The sequence below is a fragment of the Sebastes umbrosus genome, chromosome 14, assembly GCF_015220745.1.
Source record: "Sebastes umbrosus isolate fSebUmb1 chromosome 14, fSebUmb1.pri, whole genome shotgun sequence".
NCBI lineage: Eukaryota > Metazoa > Chordata > Actinopteri > Perciformes > Sebastidae > Sebastes > Sebastes umbrosus.
Window position 1 is genome coordinate 19,461,048 of NC_051282.1, and position 26,198 is coordinate 19,487,245.

Here is a 26,198-nt window from a genome sequence, read left to right on the forward strand (position 1 = left end):
AAATGGGTCTGGATTAGATGTATTGGGTTTTTCAAGTCAGGTTCTGCATACATTCACGCTGTAGCATTGGATAAAAAAAAGTCAATGAATAAATGACAGCAAAAGTGAAAAGGAGGGGGGCGAGAGACAAATGAGGAAAGAGACAGAGAGAAAAATAAGAAGGGAGGCTTTTCTGCCTCGGACAGCAGCATGTGGGCTTTTGTGTGATAGCTGGCGGCTGTAGGAGGCTGTGAAAAGATAAGGTTTACTAATGGGGTGTTCAGGAGAATGTTTCATTTATTATCATACTTTACTAATGCGACCGTGGAGTAATACGGAGCGTCGGCGCTATTCAGGAGAGCTCTGAGAGGTTTACATTGTAGGGACTGTTAGTGGTGCTTCCAAAAACCGTTAATCCTGGTAGAGAAGAGGCAGCTGCAGCGCTGAGAGGCTGTTATGAAGTGTAGCTTTAGAGCAGCCATGGGCAACGTTAGGTCCACAGACCTGATTCTTTAATCTTTCCCATGAACACATCCATAGTGCTGTCTATTTTTTCTATGATTTTGTTCTTAGCTCTACTTGGCCCAGAGACATAAAACAGTTAGTCTATCACATTTTTTTGGCTGCCTTTCAACATGTTGATTTAGCATGCTACTGTTCTCTGCACAGTTTCGTCAACCCGAAAGACAAATAACATACTAGCTGAATCATTTGAAAGAGTACTCCACTGATTTAGCATTGCGCTAACGCTGTCGGAATCAAAGCGGACAGTTTTTAAAAAGTATTTAAATCGATGCAGCAGAACCAGAGACATTACGTTTTTTATTTCATCCCAGCAAGAAGAAATAACGACCACGACTGTTTGGCAGAAATGTCGTGTTCAAGTAGATCCCCATCACTTATAGTAAGAAGCTGGTTTAGAAAATAGGTTTTCAGGGCCTTTAAAGGGGCATTAAGTAATGCATGTAATGAGTTGTAGCATGATCGATCCATAATATGCCTGCATTTTTTCTGTTTGATAAGAGCATCATTCAATTATTACTTGGCAATATTTTTCCAAATTAGATTTTTTAGTCTTCAAAACTTACTTTTTTAGATTGCAGTCTTTAAATAAAAGCTCCCCAACCACTTTAGTCTTCTATTTCCACAATAAAGCAATGAGCAGGCCACCAACCTTCCTAGTATTGATCTTAGGCCAAAAAGCAAATGAGAGAGCAGTATTGTTACTGCAGTATTTAGCATTGTGATATACGACCTCATCACTGAACATTTCTGTTGGCTCTATCCTGTATTTAGCTTGGACAATCATTCATTGCGACTTGTGACTTTATTATTTTGTCAAGCTCCTGCTACTGGTGTTGCTGAGCCAGAGTTTCTTTAGGAGGCATTAAAGGTGCAGTGTGTAGGATGTGGCGGCATCTAGTGGTGAGGTTGTAGATTGCAACTAGGGTTGGACGATTGGACGAATATATCAGCTATCAGCGATTGGCTGAGTACATCGGTGGTTGTTTTTTTTGGGGGGGAAAGGGGGTATTTTTTGGGTGATGTTTGTCATTGTATTTTGATCATTTAATAGTCTGGCTCCAAAGAACAAGAGCATATTTTCACATTTAACTCGGTGAAATAAGAGTTTATTTCGACCAACCAGAGTTGGTTTTGGTGACGTTGGTGAGTTTTATTTATGAATTTTCAAAAATGGGCGTATTGTTCCTCTTTAGTATTATATTCCAATTTCTGCAACTAGATCCCCTTAAATGCTACACATTGTTCTTTTAAGCACCAGCAGCAAGATAGTTTATCACTTTAAGCCTTTCAACTATGTAAGAGACAAGAAATTATCCTTATAAACAGTGAGAACAAAAGTTATAGTGATGAGAACATTCAATAATTCAAATTCAAAACTATGTAAAAGTCATATGTTCAGGTTAGGAAATGGGAGTTGCATTGGGTCAACCTCCTGTTATAGTCAACAGAAGGAGCAGCATGCTCACTGGTGCAGGAAATGTCTCATAGGTGACCAGACCAGACGAGTTCTGGAGGCACAGAGAGTAAGGCAAAGCCCAGGAACACAGCCAGCACAAACAGATGTTAGAAAAGGTACCAAAAATCCAGCACAAATCCAGGTGCTGGACAGCATGTGGATGTGGACAAAGATCACTGAGAAAATGGAGTTCACTGGAAGTCAAGTAAAACACGTCATGGCTAAAGAGGAGCGGTGACATTAGCTCACAAAGTGAGCATAAAAGATGCAGATAAAAAGTTTCAGCGTGTTGATCAAATTATGCATCTTCCCAGCAACAAGAGGGCTCACAGCGTGCCATCTAGAAAGTAGAAAGTAGAAAGTGCAATGAAAGAACTAGTAAAGACGGTAATGCGGGTTTTGTTGAGTGCTCCACACTAAAAGGCTCAATCAGTTCAAATACAGTGTATCTGAAAAAGGAAATGGAACTACATCATGCACGACTAAAAAGATAAATGCAGCAACACAAGCGACACAGCCAATGATGAACTGGTGTGCACAGATGTTTCGTGTGATGAAAGGAGATGCCAGAAACTAAAGAAGCTGAATGATAACTGGAAAAGAAAAGAAGCACATAATGTTCCGATGTCAGCCCAGCTATCTGCAGCAGTCACCTCATCACTTGATGCAGCAAGTGGATTTGAGCAAATCCCACTGTATTAAAGCAGCCTAGAGTGAAGCTGCTCAGTGATGCTGCATGACATAGGGTATTGATATTACAATCCGCGACAGCGACGCTGGTATTGTTTTCACCTTGTGAGTCTGTGTGTGTGTGAGTCATGGTGACTTCATGGCAAAATGTGGTCCTGGAGACACCTACTGTAATGGGAGCTACCATAGACGTGGTTTGAGGGCATATTTTTTGACCGCGATAGCATCTCAACTGTGCAAGATGCAGCCACTAAACTATACAGGTGTGTAGTTAAGATCAAAATTAAGGCTGAGGCTCTATATCAAAAAGAGTAAATCAAAATGCTGGTAAACAAAAAGCTCACCTAAACCTCCAAAATAGCAGGTTATTTCATTAGTTTGACAGAGGCAGGTATTTTTTTTTAAAAGCTGCATTCACTGCACGGCAACCTGAGATGCTACATTAAATCTTTACTGATAAAACTACCAACTAAGATCAGTTCTAACATAGTTTGGTAGCGTGTCCACGGTCAAGTCAAGGTATGCCACACATGATCATACTTCTGTTCCCACTTTCTCACTAAAACTCAGGTCCTATTAGATAGTAAACCCTCTTGAGGGAAAACTAAATCAGGAAAGGATGAGAGAAGGAGGTAAGCGGCGGGACACTGGTTCTGCTTCTGTGCCTCAAAATTAGTGATGAGACATATTAGCCCCAATGTACACGGAGCCCTCAGATAACCCAAGTAAGTAAGGAGTTGATGGAGAATTACACATGTTCATTGCTCTAACACCTTCAATGTCAAATTTTGTAACTATCTACATCCTGATGAGGAATCAAGGATCAGATAATGTATTAACGGTATGTCCACATATTGTACGTAGTGAATCAGGTGTTTGATAATTGATATTTTACTTTTTACCCAGATTATATATTTAGAGAGAGATTTCATTTGTGTTTTTATGACACCGGTGTGTCTCAGCGACTTGATGAATAAACTAAATAAACTGAATATAAAACATGTAAGAAAAGCTCCCTTATGATATATAGAAATAAAATCATTTGTGATATTTGAACTTTAGTTAATAATGATCTTTTTTCAATGGATGTCTTTTATATCCACACACAGCTGCATGCAACTTTACGCCACAGGGAGGGAGCGTTTGTATTCTACCTGCCCCTTTAAATTCATTGTTTTCAATCATCTTTCTGAGAGCCCCCAGGTGAATTTGTCTTTGTTTGTGTTTATGTTACTTGAGATAGGTAATCCATCACAGTGAACAGCATGCCATCCTTTATTTATGTCATAGTAATGCCGTTGTTGCATGCTAATGAAGTTGACACATTAGCAGCAGTTCCACTCATAAACGAGGATTATGAAGACTGGAATTTTAAAGCAGTATTTTTTTGTTTATTTTATGTCACTGAAAATATAGAGCTTCACCCAAATTCCAATTTTGCCATGATGAATACATTTATTTATTTAACCTAAATATAGCAAATAATAACAATATAACCAGAAAAGTGATGTATGAAAAATACTTTACATTTAAGTGTCAAACATATGAAGACACCGAGCAGATGAGTAAACATTTCTACTGCTCAAGAACGTGTCTCATTTTGGATTAAAAAAGAAAATGAAGCCTTGTTTCTAAAATAAAAACCCAACTGCAGCTTTTTGATGAGCTGCTTAAATATGCGATTTCAAAAGACAGACCATCATTATTTAAGATATTTGTAATGTGGAACCAACTCAATTACATTACCCTGAAAATAGTAATAGCTGGATGATTTAGCGACCTATTTCCAGAACTAGAAAACACCAAAAGTTGAGTTTAGAGATCAGCAGTGACAAAAAGTTTGCTGAACTATATTGAACCCAAATTTAAATAGCGCATGAATTGAGGCCTTTACACACCGGGGGCGTGGCGAATAAACGACATGAAAATGAGAAATACTCGCCTGCAAATATTTTGTATCAAAGCTTTTCATACCAACAGCGATGCGAATTTGCGACAGTTGCAACACTTTTTCAATAAAAGGTTAAAATTAGGGCTGCCAATCGATTAAAATATTTAATCACGATTAAAACGTACTATAAATATTCAACAAATATGCTTGATTTATGCAAATGTATGTATATGTTTATTATTGGAAGTCAATTAACAACACAAAACAATGACAAATATTGTCCAGAAACCCTCACAGGTACTGCATTTAGCATAAAAAAATATGCTGAAACTAGGCTAGGCCTATATTTATTTATTTTTTCTCTATAATTTCACTTTAACTTTTCACTTAAATACTCGATACTTTCATCTGTATGACTATACAAACATAGGCTTTACCATGTGGTTATTTCATACAGATTATTTATTTACTGAATTACCAGAAAACATGCTATATCATGATACATATCGTTATCGATATATATATATATCGTGATAGAAGATTTTGTCCATATCTCCCAGCCCTGTTGTCAATTATTTCTATTTCAGATATACTGCAGATTTACATTTTGGCTTGAGCCAATCATCAGTCAAGCCACAAAATCAGGGTTGGTAAGACTTAATTTGATGTTGGTCTTAGCTCACAGTAACCACGTTAGAGTGAAAAAGAATTGCAACTAAATTAATAACAAGCACTTAATGACAATCTCTAAAAAAAAAAACAGACCGCTGGCTACATTTAATGGTACAACAATACAAAGTAAGTACAAAGTGTATGAAGTTAATGTGCTGTAATAAGCACTTACAAAAAGTTTTAGTAGTCGAATAAATTCTGCTTGAATAGCTGAGTGAATAATTTTAGCCTGTGAGTTGGCTGCAGCTCAGAATTTAATAACAACTTCAACCCTTGGATGACTCAGATAGTGTAGGTTAAACAAGAACTATTTCTGTTTTATTACTGTACACCATGCATTGTTTTTGTGTTCAGGAATATATATAATATAATCATGTTCTTAGAGCATTACTGTTAAACGTACAAGATGTCTTTATTCAGATGGAAGGTAATGTTTTGGCTATTTAAGCATTTAAATCATTCCTATGAACATTCTCCTTCGCACAGCACAATGCAAAGGACCGACCGCTTGGCTTCAGTGTTGACACTGTAGCTTCATCAGACCCCAAAGTGCATTACCAGCTCCACTCAAACCCTTTAATGAATCAACTCTGGCAAGAGCCATCAATATGAAGACACTGAATAATGCCTTTAGCGCAGACACTTAGCTTGTTACCCTTTCCATTCTATAAGTGCTGATTGAGGAAACGGAGGGAATAGCTGCAGTGCACAGGTTGCTCTCATTTCAACCTAAAATGCATTTATGGTTAACAGGATTTGTGTCGTGTGGTTATTAATATATAAGCCTGGAAACAGTGTAACATAAAATGCCTTTGCAACACTCATATTAAGATTTGTTGCGTATACTGTAAATTGATCCATGAAATGTTACACCAGTTTTTCTGAGCAGGTCTCTCACTGACAACAATAGCCGTACATGCTCAAGTTACTTTCTACTCTTTGTATTATAGATGATGTCTGTTCATTTTCCCTTTTTAATTATTCAATTCAGTCAAAGGAGGCAATTACATTAATCATCACTCATATTATTACAGGAATTGGTGGCCAAAATGTCCATGTATGGCCATGTCTCTATATTAAATTAAACTTTGATGTAATTTACATATACTTGTGTAAGAAAATCTCTTGAAATGGAAAGTGAAAGCAGGCCTCTTTCAGCCAAGAGTTCGCTGAGTCATGACAATTCATCCTCACAGCCACTGACGCTGGTGTCTTAGCGGCTGCAGAGTAAAGACGGAGCGTTGCACTGTGATTTATTGAGTGGGCCTACTGCAGAGGGAAGCAGGGAGAGTAAAGTGCTCTCACCTGGAAAGTGAGGCTCACTGTGGTCAGGAGAGATTTTTCCTACTCGCATTACTGTAAAAAGAGCCAATGAGGTCTGAATGATTGCATATTCATGAGCGGATGAATGGACAGTCGCAGGAATCGTGTCTGCAGAGCTGATTTCCTTACCAGCGTTGAATACATGAATGGACAAGACAAGTGTGCAGGTGGTTGGAGCGCTGACCACTTCCTCTAAATAATGGACATGTGTACACTACAGAGGACAGTCTGCAGTATCTCTCTCCTGCACATTCAGTTGAGTGGCTGGGACATGCCCCTGTAAACTGCCTGAACACACTCTCAGTGTGAGGGCACTCTGCAGGTTTCCGTGTTAACATATGTACAGTGCAGCTCTACGGACCCGACACTCCCTCTCCCCCGTGCACACCGAGCTTCGTGAGTTGAACAGGGCGAGATAACTTATGTGCCATTTTTCATGTCAGATCCCAGATATGCATCACCTACCGCTAAATGTAGGGTGTGTTCCCCATCTCATGCTTGGATTTTTTTTTGACATAATGCAGGCACTCAGTTCTACACAGTGAAAATGTTCAATCTGGACTGCTTCAGGGATAATAATAAACTTAAACACAAGGATTTTACAGCACTCTGTCATGCTGACAACCTCTGCACACAACTCTAAGGCCTCAAGGGTGCTCACCAGGGATACAGCAATTCCAGGCTTTTACATCTCACGGTCCTCTTAAGTCTCCTCTGATCTCATCAATTTAACTGCAAGCTCCTCTTTATGGCGGGCTTATACCTTTTGTCCTTTACTCAGTGAAGCCTGTCTTCAAAGCTATCCACATAGCCTGACTGCAACTCAGTCAATCACAGCAAATTTTCACAAGTGTATCTATTTATGTGACCTATATGACCTGAAGATTAGGGCTGTCAATTGATTGAAATATTTAATCGCAATTAATTGCATGATTGTCCATAGCTAATCATGATTAATCGCAAATTAATCACACATTTTTTAATCTGTTCAAAATGTACCTTAAAGGGAGATTTGTCATGTTTTTAATACTCAACATGAGAGTGGGCAAATATGTTTGCTTTATGCAAATGTATGTATATATTTATTATTGGAAATTAATAACAACACAACAATGACAAATATTGTCCAGAAACCCTCACAGGTACTGCATTTAGCATAAAGAATATGCTCAAATCATAACATGGCAAACTGAAGCCCAACAGGCAACAACAGCTGTCAGTGTGTCAGTGTGCTGACTTGACTATGACTTGCCCAAACTGCATGTGATTATAATAAAGTGGGCATGTCTGTAAAGGGGAGACTCGTGGGTACCCATAGAACCCATTTTCATTCACATATCTTGAGGTCAGAGGTCAAGGGACCCCTTTGAAAATAGCCATGCCAGTTTTTCCTCACCAGAACTTAGCGCAAGTTTGAAGCTTTATTTAGCCTCCTTCACGACAAACTAGTATGACATGGTTGGGATTAATGGATTCTTTAGTTTTTATAGTTTCATAGGATGTCAGTATCTTCACTCTAGCTTTAAAACTTAGGCCACAACCTAAAAATCGCAAGTTTTGTTAATGCGTTAAAGAAATTAGTGGCCTTAAAACGATTTTACCTTAACGCGTTATTATTGCGTTAACCTTGACATCTCTACTGAAAATAAATGCATTAATAGTAAAGAGTGCATACTATTAAAATGCTGAAATAACCCAGTTTGAAAAAGAAGAAAACTGTGGTATTTTAGACCATTTTTATTCAGGGTAAAATGTTGATTTTCCAAAGATGATATCAATTAGGCCGGCTATAAAATGCCCAGAGTGAACCGTGGGATGCTTCATGGACTTCCTTTGCCAGCCTCAGAATCACAGTGTGAATCCAGGTCTTCTGATGGCACTGGTGACAGGTCTCATTTTAAATTAATGCTGGAGCTGTTGGCGAGATTTTGCTCTGCTGTAGGTCTTAATTTAATCGTGGCAGCGGTGCTGGAGATATTCTGCCGCTGCTTCATGATGTGATCTTTATTTGGAATTAAGAGAAAGCCGCTGGACAGGAGTGTCACTGCAACATCATTGTTTCATTGCACCATATGTCTTCCCAGATGCCTCCGACGTTCGCTCATGAGAATCAGAGAAAGGGCTTCACACGAAGAAGCAACCTCTGAGCAGTCTACACACGCAAAGACCAATTATTTTGTAAACAAAGGGTCTATAGATAGTTATGTTGGCACAAGTCGTTCTAATTTTAAACATTCCGAGATGCTGAACATTATTAGTGCTGAAAAGGAACACAGTATGTATATATGACTTCATGCATCTCCATACTGAAAGAGCACAATGTAGCATGAATCCTTTGTTTCCCTGAAAAGAGCCTCCGTGCATTAGTCTGATCTCAGCATGCACATGTTCTTCTCCGTCAATCCCAGAATACCAGCAGACAATGCCCTCTTCAGCTGCCCCGAAGAAAATCTGCTAAAAGCAATAAAGGCAGTGGAGTAAAACCACGCAGAGCCCCTGTTATACTTGTCATCCTTATCATTCCACCCCACTTATTCCAGATAATAACAAATTACTGCCTGTGTCACTCAAGAGATCTGACTTTGACCGAGAATAAAAGTCATTATGTTGCTTCACAAGATGTTCCTGATGAACAATCCTGGAGAGCAAAAACAGACACGGGAGTACATTAATGTCTGTTCCACATGTGCGAGGCCACTTACACGCATGCACCGTTACTATTCATTACTATTCAGAGCTCGCCTGGAAGCAAAGAAGAAGAAACGAGTGAACGAGGCAAAGATACGACATTAAATGAATGATTCCCCAGGCAAAACAAAACAGCCCCAGAGTTTGTACCACTTAATAGCTTTCCTGCTTCTGTAGCCGGGGGTCCAGTCTGTTCACAGAGCACAGAAATGGCTCGAACAAAAGATCATGAATGCACCTCTGAGATGAAGTGTCAACAGCAGGGTTTCCATGAATGTGGCAAAGGTTAAGTGCACAGCTTTTATATGTTAAAACAACACAGGAGGTGCTGCACTTAAGAGTGGCAGGTTCTTAAATAGAATATTATGTAATGAAATACTGACAGGAAGTGTTGTACTGTACTATACGTTTTGAACATGGTGATAAATACACCATCAAAAAATCTTACTGTAGCAGGAATGAGTTGTCAAATTAGTTTAAGCTGACATGTAGGAAAATAGTGGTTGCTATTCATATTTCCTCAGTGATTTGCGCCTGAGTTCAGAGTCTGCAAAAGCATGTTTACTTCTCATCTTTGACAGTCTGAAAGGCGGTAGATTTTAACACCACTGTACATTCTTAAAGTTTAATGTTATGAAATATACAGTGACACACATGTATTCCTTTAAAAAATAATGAAGGAAATATAGGATCTCATTTCTGAACTACAGGATGAGCAGATGAGAAAACGGAGCAGCACAAAAGCACAAAGAGCTACTCTGGTTATTTACAGATTAGGGCTGCGTACCAACCAACCATGTCATGTTAACTTGTCGGGAAGAACGCTAAATAACGCTGCAACATTACGCAAAATTTTGGCAAAGGGGTCCCTTGACCTCTGACCTCAAAATATGTGAATGAAAAGTCTGAGATGAACAGAGAGCATCTTATTAGATAGAACAGATGTTGACAAACTGCATTATCTGCAGTTGAAAAAAGGTAATAAATCACAATATATCGCAATGTATCTTATCACAATACTCACAATACCTCTGCATTACCTCTGCATTATATGTTTCTTCTAAGTCCATATTTCGATTCTATTTCATATTTGTGATATTTATTGTATAAAAAAAAAGGAGAAAAAGGATGGTTTTCATGTGTGTTTAGGCGTATGCAGAGGATCTAGCGTGGATATGGTGGATATAGCATCCTCAACACAGAGCAGTCGCCAGTTTGTCTCCATTTTGTTAACAAATCACAAATTGAACATTGAATCCCTGCAACGTGCAATTGAACTGAATATTTCATCTGTTTATTTCATTTTAGAAAAGGTAGTATGTACTTTACTTGACATGTATGCAGTTTTAACGTTAACATTGACAAAGAGGCACTTTCGTGCACAAGCTATTTTAAACTACATGAGCAAATCTCAGCAGAACAATAACGTCTCATAACATTACATGTTTAATTTTTTTAGTTTTCTGTCGACCGGAAAGCTTCCACACGCGCTCAGAGAAGCGCAGTCATTTTGTACTTCGGCAGTAAAGTATACGACCAGCCATGTTCTATTTTCCTGTCAAGCCATTACAACATCATTATGTGTGCTCTAGAAAGCATGCCATGCTACTTAAATATTGAATGAGTTAAGGAATAGCACACCAGTATCTTGCTTTCATGGAGCTATCAGGGAACCCATTCTGTCTCCAAATGTGTTTTTCACTGTAGATAGCGTTCGCTATGGTTGAGGGTACAGTAAGTATTACTGCGGGTCTATTTTTAGAAAGGCAATTTCAAAGTTTACTGTGTGCATACGCATGCACATGGCAAAGTGTTTAAATGGAAGTGTTCTTATGTGTTAAAGGGTGTGTGTGTTGCTTTGCTTAAGGCTTGTTGTTTGTGGGTTCAACAGGCAGCGCATACTCTCATATTCTCCATAGGGGAAACTAGCTGTGTTGCTCTCCATTTCCATACCTTCAGGCTCAACCGACACTGAGTTACTCAGACGTGAAACCAGGAACTTCACATCTTGAGAAGCAAATAACAAGTCAATCTAATAACTTTCCCCCCAGTTTAGTTATTTCACGGTCAGTTGGAACCGCCTGCATTTAGATTCTATCCCAACACAACCCCAGTTAGTGATTCCTCTCGCTGTGTTATACAGACATTTTATTCAATATTGTTGGCAATTATGCCTCTCTGATTCTACATCATAGTGGACCTTTCAAAGAGCAGCGATACTTTTAGCCAGTCTGCTGCTCGCTAACTGAGCAGTCTGTTGCCTGTGACTGTGCAGCATGCTCCAAAAGATTGGTTGTGCTTTTGTACACCCTCCTCCACCCCGGCTGCCGCGCTTTTAAGTGCTGCAAAGTGAGGTACTCCTTGATTGGCAGCTCAGGATCAGTGGAGTACATAACAGGAGATGTATTCACCAACTAAACCCTGTCATCATGTCAGAATCGTCTAATAGACCGAAGCGTACCAGGCAAGGAGCAAACCATGTATACAGTTATAGAAAAGCAACACTTCTGTCACTTTTTAACAACACTGAGATTTATTTCTGTCGTTTGGCCACTGGCCAACGGATGTTCATACATCATTTTACAAGATAATTTAACCCTGTCAGTGTTGTCGTCTTATGCAACTTGATTTTATAATCATGAAGGACATTGAATGATATGTTTTGACATCAATGTACAGTAGGATGCAGAGCACATTCTTCATTTTTATGCCACAATCAATGTGACTGATGCTTTCTTTTTTCTTATATTTACAAAGTAGAGGAATTTGAATTTAGATACATTCTGAAGCTGGACACCACAGGAAGCTGTGTACAGCGTGACATAGCCCATGGTGCCAAGGTCAATACATTTGTAAGGACACTTTCTCTAAATTGCTGCTGGTTGTTGGTAACACCTGATGCCCGCTGGGTTCACCCAGCGGTACAACACTGGAGATGACTCCCACTAGAGGCGGAGGGAGAGCTGGAGTCATATCTTTATGTGAACACTTTGCATCAGCTTCACAGTTGCATCCAGTAAATTTAAACCGCTTTCATTTTCCAAATAGTTTCCTCAAAGCTGGGCTCAAAATGTTCTATTTAACTTTCCTCCACCTCCCTCTGAAGAAATGTATGAGTGAGTGTCTGCTTCCTTTTCCAGGAGATAATTCAAATATGACTGTGTTTTCAAGTTTTCAAGCAAAAACGTCAAACATTTGATGTTTCCAGCTTCTCAAATATAAAAAATATGCTTATTTTCCTTGTCTTACATTAGAGTAAATTAAATACCTTTGGGCTTTGGACTGTTGTTCAGACAAAACAAGACATCTGAAGACGCCTAATTGTGACTGTTTTCTGATGTTAGACCAAACGCTTAATCAATTAATTGAGAAAATAAACTGTTTCATCAATAATGAAAATAATTGTTTGTTGTAGCCCTACAAAGGATAACATTAAGAGGGATTGGTTAGTGCTGATGATGGCCAAAATAACAGTGTGTATACACCGTCTAAGCCATTACATATCCTCCTAACAATAATACCTTTAATAGGTTGCATACATTATGCATACTACTGTTAATGAGGGTAATATTGTCAAATGTATCAAACAGCAAATTAAGGGAGTGCAGACTTTAGTGTCCATGGTAAAGCAGGGGAATGAAAGAATGCAACCTCTGTGTTGATTTCTTAACACTTATTGTCGAGAGTAAGTGAGCAGTCTGGGTCTGAAAAGTGAAGCCAATGCTGAAGTTCCTTAAACTTGTATTCTTTCTAATAGCCAGCAGGGGGCGACTCCTCTGGTTGCAAAAAGAAGTCTGATTGTGTAAAAGTCTATGAGAAAACGACCCTACTTCTCACTTGATTTATTACCTCAGTAAACATTGTAAACATGAGAATGAATTTGAATTTGAGGTTAATGTTGTGCGGCTACCTTACACATGTGACAAAGGGACAGGAAGTGAATTTTATTGTGAAAGGTTCTGTTCTGGTTGCCGTTGTTAAGGGGCCGACTGACTGTCGTTGTCATGTCGTCCTTGAAATGGGGTCATTGTCAGAAAGTAAAGTAAAGATAAAGATAAGAACAATGAAGACTAAAGATAGCCACTAGTAGTCAATATGCCAAACTCGAGGCTTCAAAACGGCAGCCCCCAAACCAATGGGTGACGTCATGGTGACTGAGTCCACTTCTCATATACAATCTATGATCTAGAGACAGTGTTTTTTTGTCAGTTCTGGGCTACTGTAGAAACATGAAGGCCGGCTCCATTGTTCGAAATATAGAGGCTGTTACTCTGAAAACCACTTAAAGCTGAAGTAGGTGAGATTACAGCAAATATGATTAAAAAGAGTTATTTTTATAAAACGGTCGCTATATCCTGACAGTAGTTCACTAAACAGGCAACCTGAAAAAAAAATCATGTGCCTCTGTGTCCTCCGGTGCGTCTATGAGAGCCGGCTGTCAATCACTCGCAAACTCCGACCAAACGGTCAAACTAGGCAGCGCTGATCAAATATGAATCAATATTATGTTACGTTAATGCCTATTTCTCTCCTCAGATGTTTTCAGAATCATCTTGTAGTGCACGGTTTAGCTGTAGAATGAGAAAGTTTGGGACCCAGCAGCCAGGTTGAGATCAGGTTGAGATGGCTCGAAGGAACCAAGTACCGGTCACATGACCGGAGCACAACCAATAGGAACGCTCTCTCAATGAAATGACCTGTGATTGGTCAAAGTCTCCCATCTAAAAACAGAGCCATGATGAGGAGCAGAAGTCTAGTTATCTCTCAGAAAACTTGAATTACAATATGCTGAAAGGTTATTATGGAATTTTTGCCAAGTGATGCCAAAAATATAAACTGCCTACTGTCACTTTAAGCACACTAATCTCTTCAATTAATGAAGGGGCACAACAAGTTTGCCTTTTTAACACAGGAAGATGAGGAGGGCACACATAAATTGACTTGGGGTCACTTCTTTCCTGAATATTTTAACTGCCTTCTTTATTCAAATAGATTGTACACGACCAGTGTTGAATAGTAAATCTAAAATCCCCCTCCAAGCATCCACTTAGGACAGTAATAGCACAGATCAAACGAAATGAACTGAAACATCCTTTATGCACAATAACTAAATATTGCTACACTGTGACGGTAGTCATCTCATAGAAAGTTGACGTGGGACAGAATAAATTGGCAGTGATTTAAATTCTGAACAGTTGCGTCAAGCTGTGGATTCCAGCAAGCTATTTTTGTCCTCATATCCATGTGCGCTCTTCTGCACGTCAGCAGCTGGGCAGAATCAGTCAGATCGGTGCCAGTGCTCAACCTTTCAATGCTCTGGGTCAGCATCCTGGAGATGTGCCAGAAACTCCAGCTCCTCAAGACCATATGGGGTCTGTTCCTCCTCACCACCTCCACTCTTCCCCTCCTGCACCCGCTCCTCCAGGGCTGCAACCTGACCCATCCTCACATACATCATGTCTTATGAAAAGCAACACAAAAGAGGAGAGGTTTTGCACAGCAAGAGTGTTTCTGTTCAAAAGAGAGAGCATGCTGGATGGATACTGCTCCTCTTTTCCATATAAAGCAGCCAATACTTCACAGGAAAGATTCACTGTTTACTATTATGAGTTAGTGTCAGTAAAATCTTAAATTATCACAAGAAAACAGTTTATTATTACGTGAAATTGAGTTGTGGTTCCATACAGTGTTACGAAGTAAGGTGTTACATACCTTACAGTAGTAACATTATTTTAAGAAGGTTAATTCACACACACGGTTTGTATGATATCTTACAAAAGAACATGTTAATTTCCGCTTGTTACATGCATACAGTCTTTTCAAAATAAAATTCTTTCTTCACAGCAAACAACTTAGTTAGGTTTAGGCAACAAAACTACTTGGTTAGGTTTAGGAAAAGATCATGGTTTGGGTTAATATAACTCTGGAAGTAGCGCAACTTAAGTGCGGAAGTTCAGTGACAAAAAAGTGACAAAAACAAAAAGTCTAAATTGACTTGTGGTTTCACTCGGGGTACGACAGTCCGGTGTTTTTTGACCCACCAAACCAACCCGTCCTACTTCCTACGCAGCATTTGTCGCTCTTTATACTTCCTGGTTCACGATTACGTGGATTACATACGAAGTGATTTTGTGGGATAAATACAAATTACAGTGCATTACTTTTCTTAGGTATAGCTGCGAACAGTGTATGAGAACATTTTGATTAAGGTAACAACACACTCCCTCTAACTGTGACCTGAACGCTACTGTAACAGCACCTACATAATCATTACTAGCATTTTACTGTACATATCGGACACATTGTTTATCCTATACTTAGAAGCTTCTGCACCGACTCCATGGTGGGCGCCAACATGACCCATCTTTTGATATTCTTTTATGCTCTTTGTGCAAAGCAAATTGCCCTAGGGGGCAATAAAGGTTTCATTCATTATCTGATGCAAAATAACATCCATGAAGAATAATTGTTTTCTTCCTTAAAATGAGCTCTTTTTTATATTGAAATCCCTTTTGGGGGGAAATTCTTGAGCAACCTGTCTGTTAAAGGGATAGTTCAGGTGATTTGAAGAGGGGTTGTATGAGGTACTTATCCATAGTCAGTGTATTACCTACAGTAGCTGACGGTCAGCACGACCCCAGTTTGGAGAAGCAGACGGAAGCAAAGCAATGTACTGCTGTGGACAGGGGCAGCAGCAACACGTATTTAGCCACCTAACAAAATCAATATCCGTTTAAGTGTACGCTATATTTAGAATATTTTCACCGCTTTATCTTGCCGTCAGACGGCCCCTTCCAACGGGCAACTGAATTGAAACTTATCTATGCTAAAGCCACCAGACTCAGTTGACAAAAACGGTATAGATAAGTTTAATTTCAGGTGAGTTCCCCGTCTGAAAATATTCTAAATATAGCGTACACTTAAACTGATATTGATTTGTTTGGTTTTTTTAATGTAGGTGGCTAAAATACTTTTTGCTGCTGCCCCCGTCCATAGCAGTATATTACTTTGCTTCCGTACGGTAATTCCTGCATGTTTCTCATGCAACCCCGCATCAAAACACCAAACTATCCCTTTAAAGCCCGCTGGGGGGAAAATAAATGTTCCCTCTTGCTTAAAGCATGGCAGGCAGGGGCAGCTGCAGGACTGACCCTGCCAAGGACAGAGAGCTTCCCATGCCTGTTCAATGCCGTAAAATGGGTCATTGAACAGCTAAATGGAGTCATTATGATGAGTAATTAAAAGAATACTGCTGAAGACTCCCAAACTGGCCTTTCTCTTGGTTCCGCTGCTTTTTGTGTTGTCACGGGCCTTTGCTGAAAGGCAGCTGCCTTGGGCCACTTAAACTATCACCCCTTTCACTGGCATGCAAATAGCAGCCTTAGCAGCTAATTGAATTGCATTATCTATTGTCCTCTCATTTACTGAGAATCTAGCCATTTTGCAGATTTCCATTACCGATTGTTGGAGATTGAATTTTGCCGGTGCTTTCCATCTGATACGGCATGTCATACACTCTGAATCACAAGGGATGAGAACACAGAATTGTTTCATTAGAGCAAGAGGAGTAATGTGAATACTGATTGTGCAGTAATCTGGAGCTTGTCGTGCAGATATTAATATGTACTGTATGTAGGTGGGAAAATTGCAGCTTTGCATCACTGCATGCTGTAGAGACTCGTTAAACAGAAACATAAAAGCAAGAGCGAAACATGGATAAAAGATGAGGAAATCATGTTTCATTTCTATTTCACTTATTGTAGTGAATACAAAACATTCATCTCTCTTTAGCGCAAAGCTTCTCTTTCTCTTTTATATTAACTTCCAATAAAAATGCATGAAAATGTGCGCATGCAGCCTCCCCCGGGCGGTGTGTGCAGCACATTCTCATTCACTTTACAGGGAGTCATTAAGATGATAGGGGGGGACTGATGTTTGATTAATTAGTAAAACTAACTTTGGCAAGACCGGACACTGAAACAGAGGATTTCATTAGCTTTCGCTTGCTAGATAAGGTTAATGAGGTGGTTCCGATTTTTGAAAAAAAATGAGAGAAAAAAGGAGCGTTCATGCTGCTGAATTCATTCCGGAGACCGCAATGCCAAAAGAAGGTTATCCTGTGAAGAAGCAGCTTTTTATTACATGCCCCATTAAGACTGGTCTCCATGGATTAGATTCAACATGTTGGCTTAAATACCTGGCTGTTATATGAAACTTGTCAACATAAAAAATCCATCCACTCGCAAGTTGCTCATAAACAGACCTCTTGATAGAAAATTAATATCTTTCTCTATCATTTATTTTTTTCCTCAGAGGTCAAAAAAGAGAAATCAGTGAACATCTGTACTGCTGGAGGACACCAGGGATGCTTTCTCACACCGAGGACTTCAGCCTAGATTCCAGAGGTAAATACAGGTCTTTCTTTCGCTTGTAACTTGAGTCAACTGCAGCTCTGCATGAGCAAACACACCTTAAGAGGATCACAGAGAATCCATCGCTAATCCACTGGTCAATACACATGACAAGTACAGTGCCAAAGACAAGTTACTCAAAGGACATGTCATCCTCAGCGTGGACAGGCTGAATATCACACACACTGGATACGTGTTGTGTTCAGGTTTCCCCGTTTCTAACTCTGCTTTTTCATTTACAATATGTCAGCACCGGAAACTTATTATAGGATTTAAAAGGTGAAGTCTTTTAATAGGCTACTTGTATTTTTTTATTCATGAAACCTTAGTGGGCGCATTAGAATAAAATGTCTATAAATGTTTGTTTTCTAGTTCTATTTTTACAACCCACCTAATCAGAGGACATTACTTTATTATTTATAGCAATTATTGTGCTAAAAATGTTATTTCTCCTCTTACGATTTTAATATTTCTGTCTTTTAAATGATTTAATCACTAGGTAAACTAGGCGTCGTTCTCTCGGACGGATAAAAATTAAAAATGCTAAAATGGGGCGCCAAATACACTTGGGCGGGCGTTAATATACGGGTAGCCCGCCCAAGTAAAGTCTATGTGTGCTTATGTTGCTAATCGCTTGCTTACATTGCTTACATTTACATATAATTAATGTTTCACAAAACAAATATTTTTTTTGGCTGTGTAAATACTGATACATTCTCATTGAGTATGTAATTGTATGCTATATATATATGATTGGATTTGTGCTCATTCAAAGACAGTGTAATGAAATGCTAAATTACTTTAAAACAGCTCAGTTATTTTGTTTATAATGAAGAGGTCTTTGTTTCCCTGGCACAAAAAGGGGAATAAATAACAGCAAAAACATCTGGATCGGTTAGCGTCCAAATTGTTATTTTAAACATCGGTATCGGCCCAGAATTTTGCAATCGACGCATCCCTAATCAGAGTACATCAATTATTTCAGTCAATTTAACAAGTTTATCACCAGCCTTCTGCCAAAGAGATACTAGGTCTGCATATGGGCATAAATAAGTAAATGGAAGCTTTCATATATTACCCAACATATGATCCTTTTCAATATCTTTTACAGAAGTTTCTTTCTTTTGCTTTGTTCTGTCCCATTTTCTTTCCACCGAGCAACAAACTAGTACTTTGATGGCTGATGTGTGTACAGTGATGGGAAGAGTATGTACACACTGAACGATTAGTGCTAATTAAGAGGCCATTCACAAAAGGGACGCGGTCTTAGAAATTTAATCATCCCTGACTCATTTTCTTGGAATACATTTTCATAACCTGCACAACCTTTCTATTTAACCGACTCACTGGTTACTCAGCTAGTCTGTCATGTAAAGCAGAGCAGATGGGGAGTGCCCCGTGGCTTCATTAAGGCACATGTCAGCAGCAGTAGAGTTTCTTCTAAATTTAACACTTGCCGTAGCAGAAGAAAAAATAAAAATAAAACCATATGCTTTGAAATTTCAGCCCTACAGCCCTCCATGTCCTAGATGTATTTACATGAAAGTCATAGTAGGTAAATATTTCCACTTGTCCAATACTTAGCTCTATTAAAGTTAGCATGTTGGCATGTTAATAGTGTAAAGTAAAGCACAGCTGAGCCCGAGTAGCTGACAAAGATCAGCATTTACTGCCGTAAAAATCTAAAAAACACAAAGTTCAATCCAACAACTTTATTTTGGTGTGAAATGAGCAATCCACTCATGGAGCTGCTAGTGAAGCTATAAACTTCTGCTCTTTCAAAAAAAATTAAATAACAATAAATCCCAACTTGTTAATACTTGACTCGGCTGAAGCGAAGTGCACATTAAACAAAAATGAAACAACACCAAACAGAGAGATGCAATCTCAAAATAGAGAGGCCCCCGGAGAAGAATGATAATAACGACCATTCTGTAGAAACAAAGCTATGTAGAAATAATAAAAACACTTTCTCATGCTGCAGATAATGTATTCAGTGCTTCATGTAGCATCAGCTAAATCAGCTCGCAACAAGACATTCAGTACTTAAATGGATATTGGATTGGCTGTTTTAGTGTCATCACTAACCAAAGAAATATCATTGTTATTATATTTTGTATGCGTTTCTTTTATGTTTTCATCATTTTCAGTTTTTGTTTCAAATGGGAGCAGCTATTTAAGGCATTTTCATTTAACCTAAACTATAAGTTGAGAGACAATGAGCCTTTTGTATATCTTTTCTGTATATATTAAGGCATGTTTGGACAGACTTCAAGAAATAAAATCCCCAATTGGACACATCAAATGTGTGTTTGAGTGCTGGATCAATTGAATGGCTTTGATTTAATCCTCGCTGCCTTTCAAGTACGGCCAAAGGGATTTTTCTTATGTCGAACTGTCCAGAAATATTTCTGCTACACCAATTCTTAGAGTATAAATAAAAAACACATTATGCATGAGAAGCACAACAAGCCATACTATTTATTGCCATCCTAAAACAAGTTTGGCAACCCATGAAAGAGTAACAGCTAGGTTTTAACCGCTGTCATTAAAACTTAAGATGTAGTGCTGCTGCTGCTGCCGCTGCTGGTGAAAGTTAGTGACGAGTCTGTGAGCCCAGAGCTGGAGAGGGACCACAAAACTCCCAGTTTAATTATTTTATTTTAAAAAAAGAGTGTCCAGACCAATATTCTTTAAGGGGACCCATAATTCCTAGTTTCCCTGCAGAGATATGTGCCTTTACTTCACTGATTTATTCAGGATGTGTGATGTGCGCTGCAGGCCACATAAGGCTACCAGTTCCACACCATTTGTGGAGTTTCACTCACAAAACTGTTACCAACAAATAAAAAGAATTTCACTCAAAAGTTTCAGGTCCTGCAATCAGAAATCAGCAGACAAAACCAAATGTAGTATTGTCAGTAGTGGTGTTAGAGGGCCCGAAACTATTTAAACAAACACTAATAGTACGGCTGCCAACGACGTGTCATCAGAGCAGCTGCAACAGAAGTAAAGAGAGAAGTTGGATGCTAAAAAAATGTCCTTCTGAAGCAAACTGGTACATGATAATAGTGCATGAGAGGCGGTCAAGAGGTTATAACAGTTACGGAGATATTAGATGTGATTATCTTTTAGCCTTCAGTAGGTGATGTTACACTGTTGGGTGCAACAGAGGATGACAGCGACCTGAAGAAAGATCCTGAAGCAGCTGTTGGAGTGAGAGAGTTTTCGTAGCAACTAGTGACACACCTATCCATGTTTTTTTCAGTTCCGATCCGATTCTGATTCCTGAATTTGGATATCTGCCCATACCAATACTGATGCCGATACAGTACCAGAGCTCCTTCTGCATAAAATTTGCAATTTTGCATGAAATTTAAAGTGCCCCCTATCGCCCACTTAAAGCCAGAAAATCTGCATTAATAAAAATACAACAGGCTACATTATTAATACCCGCTACAAGTAAATATTTAATGGTGTATTGAAAGCATCGGGAGTGACCCTCACCGTCCATTTAAAGAGCTGAAAGACCGTCACTGTGATAAAAGAAACGACAGGCTGTATTTGCCTCGTTGAAAGCCGGAAGACTGTCACTGTGAAAAAGACGGTAGTAATGTGTTTATGGGCCCTGGAGTTGGACTACCATCGACCCACGAGGTTCTGGGCTTGGAGTGGCAACCTCGACCTCCGACATTAGCGTAGATAACTAGTTTCTTTGCTGCCGTCCCCACACGGCCAGAAGGATATTCTCCACCATTATCACATTACATAATTTACATGGATCGGCACATGGATCGTGACATCAGTCCGATATCAAATGAGTGAATAACGTAAGTATCGGAACCCGATAACCAATATTGGATCGGATCAGTCCTGTCTCTACTAGCAACTACTGAATTGTGTAAATTGCTGTGATGAAATATGACAGTAAAAATGTGCCTATAAAATCTAAAAATCATCTCAGTAAATTGGCAAACCATGATGATGATGATCTGGTAAAGAGAATATTCATTTTGCATTAAGTCTGTATTAGTCATACTACAGGTCTGGACCATTTGTAAATTACATTTTTACCTACTGTAAGAGAATATTCAAAGTATGAGAAAATAGGTGGCATAAATTCTCTTAAATCACATGTACATGCCACATCAGGCTGATCTCACACACCGTTCGTATAGCTATACCTACGAAAAGTAAATGCACTGTAATTCGTATATATCCCACAAAATCAATTTTGTATGTAATCCACATAATTGTGAACAAGGAAGTATAAAGAACGACAAGGTCAGGGTGGATGGGTCGGTCAAAAAACACCGGACTTTCGCTCAGGAGACCGGTGATTGTGTTATTTTAAGCCAAACCACAATCTTTTTCCTAAACCTGAGTAGTTGTTTTGCCTAAACCTAACCAAGTTGTTTCCTGTGAAGACAGTAGTTTTATTTTGAAAAGACTGGAGCAGAAATTGACGCTGGACATTCGTAGAAAAATGCACAAAAAATGAGGAATAACTTTTTGTAAGATGTCATACGAACTATGAGAACACGTTTGCAGCGTAAGAACCAATCTGTTCATAGTGGTTCTTGAGCAAATGTGATTTTGGTGTGATCGTCCATCACTGATTTATATCCCTCCATCACTTCTATGTTTTTCACGTTTACCTATAAAATCAGTATAGAAGTTGTCGTGGGATTCATAATATCATTTAGTCATTGATCACTGTGATGATCATTCTCTGGTCCAGGTCACAGCAGCTTTATCCCTGTCAAGCTGTATAATGCCAGCACCTCAGACAACCTGGATTCCTAATTGATGACACTAGAGAAGAGTTATTTGAATGGATTACCGTAAAGAGCATCATGGATTAGCCTGTGAGAGACATGGATCCCGAGGGAACCTTAAATTGCTCACATAAAGTGATTATAAAACATCCGTATGGTAGGCAATTATTGGTCTACCTCCTCATCAAAGGAATTTAACCCTTCTTCCGCGTTTGCTCAATCGATTCGACTCTTGCCTGTTACAGCTCATGTTGGCTGCAGTGGAGTTTGTTGGTGCCCAAGCAGTGCAATGATCGATGCCCTCAGGATGGAAAAACAACTAGTTGTAAATATAGCGAGCTGGTGGGAACACACGGCGAGTATATAAAACCAACCTGTCCTTTTAGGCAAGATCAATGCAACATACCACACCCTCCATGGCCACGCAATCCATATTTAAAAGGCGAAATGGCTGGTTTACCCCTTCTTGATTAACGATTCATGTCATTACATTATTACTACGGTGTTCAATCAGCATAAAAGAAAATCCCACATAGTGCCTCCTCAGTTTCCCAGAATTGAACTCATCCAACTGCCCTGCCCGCCCGCCCGGTCTGTCATCAGTCCTAATGTACTGTAATTTTTAGTGATCACTTTACTCATTTGATGCTCCTTCAGTTCATTAATTCTGTAATGAGAGCTACATCTACAAGAAATATGGTCGCCGTAAGATTAAAGGTTTTGCCCTATAGAAGATGATCAAAATCAGACCAAAAATGTCTTCAGTAAACATCCTGTGCATGCTCAAAACCCACTTTGTCACTCAGTGTTCAAACCTCAGTGTTATTTATGAAACAAATATGATATGCATGATAAGCTTTTCTTGTAGTAAAATGCTTAACCTTTGTGTTTTGTTTACATTGTCTTTACCTCCCCATTGTTTGGGGTCTCTCAGATACCACTACTGTATGTGTGGAATAATAAATATATTTTTGCTTTTATTCTGACCTTATTAAAATCCAATATGTAGAAAAGTATTCAAGTGGTAATCCTTCCACTTGCCACACACTGTCAATACCGTGACAAAATACGGAAATGACCATAAAGCATTGTTATTTCAGCAAAATAAGGAACTATATCCTGATTTATATGCAGGGTTTTTGTTAAAAATTGGTCAAAAACAATTGATAGGCAGGCTATATAAAGAATGTGCCGACTGTATCTCAGACTCAGACCTAAATATCAGGGATTTAAAAAAAAAAAAAATGTATTTAAGGAATAACTCTTTCAATTTGAGAGCATGACTCATTGATTTCACGTTCAGGGTTTGTAATGCTTTCCCTCAAAACCTTCAAATAGTCCCTGCTTGCACTTGGATTAGCTCTGCTTCTGCTCAAACTGTATATGCTTGCACTCAGATATATTGTTGCTTGCACAGATTTCCTGCTATCCAGCTTCAGATCCTTCTCCTCACACTCAGGCTGCTTCTGTGTGCTTGTGAAACATCTGCTCTCAGATTTCTCCTCTACTCAGAGCTGGCCCTGACCAATTTGGTACCCTAGGCAAGATTTTAGCTGGTTCCCCCTACCTTTTGTGTGCTCACAAAGCGCACCCTGCCGGGTTCCTAAACAGTGTTATTTTTGTGCATACAGGATCGACAAAGCCTCTAAACCTGCTTATAATACAGCTACCATATTGACCTTGATTGTGAGACACCCCCCTTTATCCAGTTTATCCACGTCCGCCCTCCAGGGTTTCATTGTGTACTTCCCTTGCTTTCTTTATAACTTTTGGACATTAGAGATTTAAATGTGTCAGCAGATTTTCCCAGTCAAAAAGGGTCATTACCAGATAATGGAAACCCTGTTTATATGCTATATGAGCTACACATGAACACATTTATATTCCTTCTGTTCACCAAAAAGTAATTCACAGGAAAAGAAATGTACTGTATGTTATCCTACACAATGTTACTTTATTTTTGGACCAATTCTGTTGAAATTGAAACATCAATTTGGGATTTAGGAGATATTTTGCTGCGTAAAAAGTACTATCAACACCAATCATAGACAAAGAAAGTAAAAAATTAGAGCCCACAATGTATCTATACAACGAATACCTGTAAAAGAAGCCAAAATGAGACTCCAGTGATTGTCTTATGGAACCCATACAGCGGGGTTAGTTCTTATAATGTCATCTCCTTTACTTTGATCAAATCCTATACTGTATTAATGAAGACTTGCACATGCAGCCAGGCTGTGACTTAGCGATGAGAAAGGCAATCATGGAGAAAATGAATGAAAGTTAAAATAGGGCTGCACAGATTTGACAGACAGCTGTCAGCCATTCATTACAGACTCCCTAATGATTTTTTTCCACATCACTGATAGTGCTGCGCCACCTTTCTCAGCATGACAGGGGACTTTTCTCGAATCATGACACCTTAATTCTTCCCTCTTATTACATGCCATTCATTGAGTCAGACCTCAGAAGACAAAGCCTCTTGGGTACGTCTGTATCGTAGAATTAATCCAATAAAATTGAGAAAATCCATGTTTAATGCACGTGTTGTTTTAAAACACAGATTTTAGGCACGTTCCCTGAGAGAGGCATGAGGAGATAATTGAGGCTTTGGTTTATCGCCTAAAGAGAAGGATTAAAAACCAGAGGGGCCACGCACCTTTAAGGAAGGATCTCTGGCCATCTGCTTTTGTTTCTTCTTGTCAAACGCTGTCCTTCATTTTTGTCATGTCTCTTTTACATTTATCTTTTAAACTAGTATGAGATTTCATAAAAATTCTTAATATAACAACATAATATGGTGGTAAATGAGTCTTAAAAAGGCAAGTTTCTTTAAATTTTTTTACAATATATCATCCCAGTGGTGTTCCCTAATAATTCAAATCTGAAAAATGAAATTTTTGTCAAAGTATGTATTTTTTAGCGTCAAAATGCTGTTTTCCCAAGGCTTCTAAAAATGTTTTCCCACATGCCATGACGCAGGTTTCTGTATGATGACGTTACATTTAAACCCTGCCCACCAAATGTGGTTGTATGAGGTACTTTTAGTCAGTACTACAGTAATACAGTAACTTTGATGGCGGCCGGCATGCTCCCAGTTTGGAAAAAACAGGCAGAAGTACCGGCACGGAAGCTAAACAATGTACTGACGTGGACACCACGTTGGTTCAGATCCAAAAGTCACACTATAACACAAACAAACTAACTGATCAATGCAGCGGTAGACCAGCAACTCCTCTGTTCTGTGAAGTAAAATTACTGTTTTGTCAATGAAGTCCGGTGGCTTTTAAGAGAGCATAGATAACGGCTTCAGTTCCCTGTCGGAGAGGGCTGTCTGACGGCAAGGTAAAGCAGTGAAAATATTCTAAATATAGCGTACACTTAAACTGATATTGATTTTTTTAGGTGGTCCTATTTTAGGTGGCTAAAATAAGTTTTGCTGCTGCCCCCGTCCACAGCAGTAGATCACGTTGCTCCCATCCATCAGCGCTGTAACCTACGTCACTGCCTTTTGCTACCGACTGAGTGGGCTTTTCCATTTGAAAAACCTGGAAAAAAAACGCAGATGACCTTTAAATACATTTGATGAGCATGACTAAGCAAATGTTATGTGACTCACTGTTTATAATAAGGAGCTAAAACTGATGTGAAAACTACCAGGTCTCAGGTACAGAGGCTTCATTTGGCACTTTGAATTTTGTTTAGTGATTTTCTTAAGAAGTTTTCTTTGGTCTGAAAGATAACAAGATTGCAGGAGATGAGATGCTCAAATGAGAAAACTGTCA

At 39.0% G+C, this 26,198-nt stretch overlaps 1 protein-coding gene across 1 annotated transcript in view; it reads left to right on the forward strand.

Moving 5' to 3' along the window:
* Positions 1 to 26,198, forward strand: part of elfn1a (extracellular leucine-rich repeat and fibronectin type III domain containing 1a) — an 84,397-nt gene that overhangs the window by 39,247 nt on the left and 18,952 nt on the right. The window contains exon 2 of the mRNA XM_037792854.1: positions 17,538 to 17,629. The gene's annotated coding sequence lies outside the window, so the exon portion shown is untranslated. The remainder of the gene's footprint in view (positions 1 to 17,537; positions 17,630 to 26,198) is intronic.